General features: G+C 42.3%; 1 long non-coding RNA gene across 1 annotated transcript; it reads left to right on the top strand.

Moving 5' to 3' along the window:
- Window positions 1-546: 546 nt before the first annotated feature.
- Window positions 547-3,533, top strand: LOC122423412. The gene is made up of 3 exons (XR_006264146.1): window positions 547-568; window positions 1,200-1,353; window positions 3,481-3,533. It is a non-coding gene; the product is annotated as an uncharacterized LOC122423412 (long non-coding RNA).
- The last annotated feature ends 2,915 nt before the right edge of the window (window positions 3,534-6,448 follow it).

Genomic DNA, 6,448 nt, shown 5'->3' with positions numbered 1-6,448 from the left:
ATCTTATATCCCAAAACCTTGCCCCAGAGGTTTAGATGAATCATATCTGAAATCCCTAGACTAGAAAACTAAATTTATTGTGTCATCAATTACACACACACATGCATTAGGGGCATCAATTAGCTTTTGTTATTGACTGCTTAGTGTAGGCCAGATTTGATGTTATACTTTATGTGCATGACTTTATTTAATTATTATAAAAAAACATATGATGTCAGGACTTTTATTATCTTCTCCTTATCAGTGAGGAAGCTGTAGATCAAGAAGCTAAGTAAACGGCTGGCTGGTAACCAAAGCAGGGCAGTCTTCCCTCTAAGCCCATGTATTCACTGGACACTTGCTACTGGAGGTCTCAGGAGAGACCCTTCCTCTGTCTACCCGTCAGAGAGCTTTACTTGCAAATCCATTGACTGCCAACGCTGCAGATGAACTCCAGGAGTGAAATTCTGCTATTGGCCAGGTAACCTGATACCCTCCAGGGAGAGATCCAGAAAACCGAAGAGTAAGGAAGGAATCCCTCTGCTGACCTCTCTAGAGAAAGCCAGAGCCCAGAGGAACTCACCTTGTGGTGAGTAAATTGGTGGGGGTAGTGGGAGGTGAGAGTGGGATTCACAGCACAAGCAGAGCTAAGAAAATGAAATCTGAAATCAGAATGAAAATCAGATTCATGTCTGAAGATTTAGAGCGTCAAGGACCTGAAACTCACATTCACAAGAGAGGCATTCAGGAAAAAAAAAAAAATGATTTATACGTTTTGCCACCCTGACCACAATGATAACGCCCCAAACATGCTGAAAGGAGTTCGGGGTGGAGACTAGGAATAAAGTACCCTGTGCTCTGGGAAAAACTGGCAGAACAGGCTTTCAGAGACTTAAATATTTTCAGGAGGAGGTTTTATGAGCTCGAGTTCTTGCATCTTGTCATATCTACAAGAGCACTAAAATCTAAAATCGTTAACAGTGACATCTGCTCCTCATGACTAGCAACAACTCTCTGCCAAAACGTGTGTCTGACTGCACGTGCCCTCCTGTCCACTAAACCCATCTGTAACACTGACCTTGCCTCCGCTTCTTTGAAGCAGTTCCTCAGAGCTATCTGAGAAGCTGTCGCCCCCTGGGGTATATTCTCATTTTGCCTCCAAAGAACTTAACTCACAGGTCTCATGTTGTGCTTTATTTATTAATTTTTTTTTTTTTCAGAGAACAGTGATTATGTTCCCTTCATCATCCAAGGCATAAACACTCATTCATTCAAGAAATATGTATTGAGGGGCTACAACATGCAGTGGCTTTGCTAAGCAGAGACTGGGTCACACCAGGAAAGGAAGGAGCCCTCCAAGGATGGTGGCATCAGGTAAGAGACTCAGCTGTAAGCAGATCTTTATATTGCAGGGCGCCATCCACCTTTATGGAGGCAGATACAGTGAGAAGCCATCTTCAGCTCATTGAGTGTCCAAGATGATGGGGCAAGAGGAACATCTAGGAAACAGTGGCAAGAAAGGGAGCGAATGCTCCTTAGAAAGGGAGGTGCAAGTGCCAAGGCTCCAGAGAACCTGTTGCCTTCCAGAAAGTGTGTTTTCTTAGAAAGGCTGGAGCCCAGGTGTAAGGACAGAGAGTAGTTCTTAAAGTGATCAACTTCATGAAATGCTGCAACAAATTTACATTTTTCATAGCTCCTGCCTTCACTTTTCATGGTGTTTGAAAAACATGATGGTTTCAGACTCCTCTCCTCCAAGAACAATGCAGTAAACACTGTAACCTGGAAGGGTTAGTTTTCACTCCATGCTGGACCTGTTTCTACGACTTTAACCTTCGTTTTTGTTATCATATTCATACATAAACCTAGACAGTGTATTAAAAAGCAGACACATCACTTTGCCTACAAAGTTCCATATAGTTGAAGGCATGGTTTTTCCAGTAGTCATGTATGGATGTGAGAGAAGGCCATAAAGAAGGCTGAGTGCTGAAGAATTTATGTTTTCGAACTGTGGTGCTGGAGAAGACTCTTGAGAGTCCTTTGGACAACAAGGAGATCAAATCAGTCAATCCTAAATGAAATCCACCCTGAATATTCATTGTAAGGACTGATGCTGAAGGACTAAAGCTCCAATACTTTGGTCACCTGATGGGAAGAACTGACTCATTGGAAAAGACCCTAATTCTGGAAAAGATTGAGGGCAAGAGGAGAAGGGGTTGACAGAGGATGAAATGGTTGGATGGCATCACTGACTCAATGGACATGAATTTGAGCAAATTCCAAGAGATAGTGAGGGACATAGAAGCCTGGCATGTTGCCATTCATAAGGTTGCAAAGAGTCAACCCACTGCCACTTCCAATGTGCCAGAGCTCAGCTAGGGTCATCATTTAAATGCAAAAAGTGTAGCGAGAGACTGAGGCAGTAGATGTGGTCAGTCTGGACTCTAATAGGCCCTGGAGGGACCCAAACTGTTCGACAGTGACAAGCACTTAACAGATGTGTGTGGAAATTATGACCTCTGCAGACTAAGAAGTCCAAGATCAAAGTGCTGGCCAATTCCCAGTGAGAACCCTCTTCTTGACTTGCAGACAATCGTCTTCTCACTGTGTCCTCACATGGTGGGGGAGGGAATGACCTCTCTTTCTTCTTCTTGTAAAGCCAGTAACCCCATCATGAGGGCCCCACCCCATCTCATCCAAGTCGAATTACCTCCCAAAGGCTCCATCTCCAAATACCATCACATTGAGGGGTCACATCACATCACAGCCTTGTAGGGTTTCAACATATAAATGAGTTGTTGTAGTTCACTTGCTAAATCGTGTCTGACTTTTTTGTGACCCCTATGGACTGTAGCCCACCAGGCTCTTCTGTTCATGGGATTTTCCAGGCAAGAATATTGAAGTGCATCGCCATTTCCTTCTCCAGGGGATCTTCCTGATCCAGGGATCAAACCCGTGTCTCCTGCATTGCAGGCAGATTCTTTGCCACTGAGCCATCTTGGAAGCCCATATGAATGGGGGGAGTGCATAATTGGGTCCATAGTATGCCCCAAATGAGACTTCATCTCTTAAACATTTCTACAATTCTCTAAGTCATAAATAACTCCTGAAAGTGAGACTGGTCCGACTTCCCAAAGTATTTGTGTGTTTTTAGCCATGATTAAGTGTGAAACATTTTATCTCAGCTGGGAGAACATCAGGGAAAAATCAGTTCTGTTATGAGTCAAAGTTCTTGAATACAGAGGCTTTGTGACATTCCTCTTTCCTAAAGAACACTTAGAAATTACACGAGGGCAGAAGGTCACAGAGAAGTGAAGGGAGGATGGAAAATAGGCCTATGTCACCCAGAACTCAAGCGTCCAAACAGTTCTGTTCTCTTGCTTGTTAGCCTGAGCTCAGCTCTGGAACCAATTGCACAGCAAATGAGACACACACAGTTTTGATTACCAGACATAATATGTGTTACAAGGAAATACCTCTAATTTGTTTATCTTGGCTGTGCAGCATGCAGGATCTTGGCTCCCTGACCAGGGATAGAACCCATGCCCCCTGCAGTGGAAGAACGGAGTCTTAACCACTGGACCACCAGGCAAGTCCCATAAATCTCTAGTTTGTGAGATAGAAACAATTGGCAGGGGCGGGGGGTGGGGGGAAGAGATTAAAAACAGTAGTCAGCATTGAGTGATTTTCTTGAACTAGGAGGAATTATCTCTGGAATAATTTAATGAGATGGCCTGAGCTGGTGCAGAGGCCAAAAGGCTGATTTCATGTTCATTCCACATTGATCTCTGCAGTGGTTGAAAGAAACGAAACAACTCTGGCAAGATCAAGCATCCATCTCTTGGTACCTGACAACGAAGCAGAGAAAGAGAATCCTGAGCAGAAGGTGGAAACAGAGATAAAGTCTTACAATATGTATGACTGATTTGGTTACCTCTTAGGAGGCTGGGGAAAAGGGAGGAAGTGAAATCACATTTCTTGAGAGCTCACTGGAATATGAGGTCTTAGAAGGAAGGGAGATGGTCCGTTTTTTTCACTAGTTTGTTTCCAGCTCCCAGCATAGGTCCTGACATTCATATTTGTTGAAGGAAGGACAGACCAAGCAGTGGCAACCATTAACTATTTTTGAAGGAATGAATCAATAAGTGAATACCCACTGTATGCCAGGCACTGTGTCATTCTTTCATTCAATTTGCAAATGTTTTACTGAATGAGCTCCTATCATTTGCCAAGAACTCTGCTGGACACCATGGATTCCAAGACAAGAGGCAGTTCTTGACCTCAATGAGCTTACAGTCTTAGGGACATAGACCTACAGGCAGTGGTGATGCAATATATAATGACCACAGGCTGTATATCAGAGCACAGGGAAGCATGGAAGAAGTCTTAAATCTTCCTGGAAGAACAAAGGCAATTTCCACAGAGGAGGCAGCCTTTGACCTGAGACTTAAAATGCGTGAAGGATCTCAGACATTTCAGGCAATTAGGATGGTGTGGGAGAAACTTATTTGCTACAAGAAGCTCATCCTTGGAAGCGAAAAAAATTCTGTGCGGCAAAGAAGTGGGAGAATGGATAGAGAAAGGAAAGAAGAGGCTTCCAGCTACTCATAAAAGGTCCAGTATTTCATTTAAAACAGCTTGAACTCACCCTACAGAAAATTGAAATCAAGTTCAGCTTCATGGGTGTGTAGCTGGTACAGTCCCACGGGGCTTCATGCTTGGATGGGCTCCATGCTTGGTCTAACGCTCTGCTGCCAGCTGTTCTGAAATTCTCAGTAATTTAATCTTTCTTCTTATTTATTTATTTAATTGAAGTACAGTTTCTGATGTACAGTATTACTTCAGTTATGCTCACGTTTAGTTGTGTCTGACTCTTTGTGATCCCATAGGCTGTAACCCAACAGACTCCTCTGTTCATGGAGTTTTCCAGGCAAGAATACTGGAGTGGGTTGCCATTTCCTACTCCAGAGATCTTCCCAACCCAGGGACTGAACCCTCATCTCCTGCACTGACAGACGGACTCTCTACCACTAGCATGTATTATACAGTGATTCACAATTTTTAAAGGTTTATGGTTATTATGAAATATTGGTTAATATTTCCTGTGTTGTAACTTACTTTTTCTAAATTTCTTTTTAAAAAAAATTAATTTATTTTAATTGGGATGATTATTTTCCTTGTAGCTTACTTTATACATAGTAGTTTGTAACTCTCAACCCCCCATGTTGCCCCTCCTACCTTTCCTCTCCCCACTGGTAACCACTAGTTTCTTCTGTCAGTCTGTTTCTTTTTTATATTTGCTAGTGTGTTGTATTTTTTAGATTCCACGTATACGTGATATATATGGTATCATGGTATTTGTCTTTCTCTGTCTGATATATTTCACTTAGAATAAGACCCTCTAAGTTGAACCATGTTGTTGCAAATGGCAAAAGTTCATTCTTTTTTTACAGCTGAGTAGTATTCCATCGTGTATATATTCATACATATCACATCTTCTTCTATCCATTCACCTGTTGATGGAAATAGTTTTATCTCTGAACTTGTGTTTTGTAAGTGACGTCCGATAAGACAATGGTGTATACACACAAGCAGAGGCGGTGTATGCTGTGTGTACTTCTGAATTATCTTGCTGCTCCACTCACATATGGCCTTCATTGATGAACCATGAGCACAAAATTAAAGTAGGCATAATATATCCCCTTAGGCATTCTCAGCCCCTCAAAGCAAGAACAAGATAAGCATATTATGAAAGGCACCAGCTGCCCCTGAGTGCTGATAGACCATGTGCATTTTAAGAAGTGAGATAAAACAGTTGGGCTAGTTTTGTTCTGTGGGCTATAATTACAAATTATACCACTTCAGTGAATCCTCATATGACTTAAACACTCATATTTCCATTTAAAACTGGCATGCGCAGATGAACAGTGAAGTTCATGCTAACCATTTCTCATTCAAATTTTTCTTTTCTTAGAACATTGTGGCAAATAAAGATACCATGACATGTTGAAAAAGAGATGACCAAAAAGGGGAGAACTTTATATTTTAGTAAATTTAATGGCACTTTCCCCTTGCTTTCTCAATATTTTGCACCAGGTCCCATAAGCTATGTAGCTGGCCTTGATGGGGAGCCATTAAAAAATCTTGAACAGGGAAGAAATACACAAGACAAGTTATTTAGTTATTTTTTCTTTACAAAAATAACTCTCAGCAGAGTGAGGAAGTTAATATAGAAGGAGGTACAACAAAAAGAAAGAAGACCCGTTATTAGCGTCACACAGAAGAAGGATGGTCAGTCCTGGGCCAGGGTTGTGGAGGGGGATGGAGAGAAAGTGATAGATGTGGGAGGAACTTGCAGGCAGAGTTCAAGGGCTGGGTGAGTCATTCCACTGGGGGAGGGGAAGATAGCTCGACTCCGGACTCCTGGCTTCAGCTACTGGGTGAAATTATTCACTGAGACGTGGAATAGAAG

The sequence above is a fragment of the Cervus canadensis genome, chromosome 21 (assembly GCF_019320065.1).
Source record: "Cervus canadensis isolate Bull #8, Minnesota chromosome 21, ASM1932006v1, whole genome shotgun sequence".
NCBI classification, from domain to species: Eukaryota; Metazoa; Chordata; class Mammalia; order Artiodactyla; family Cervidae; genus Cervus; species Cervus canadensis.
The sequence above is the reverse complement of the archived record's forward strand: the minus strand, read 5'-3'. Positions and strand labels throughout refer to the sequence as shown.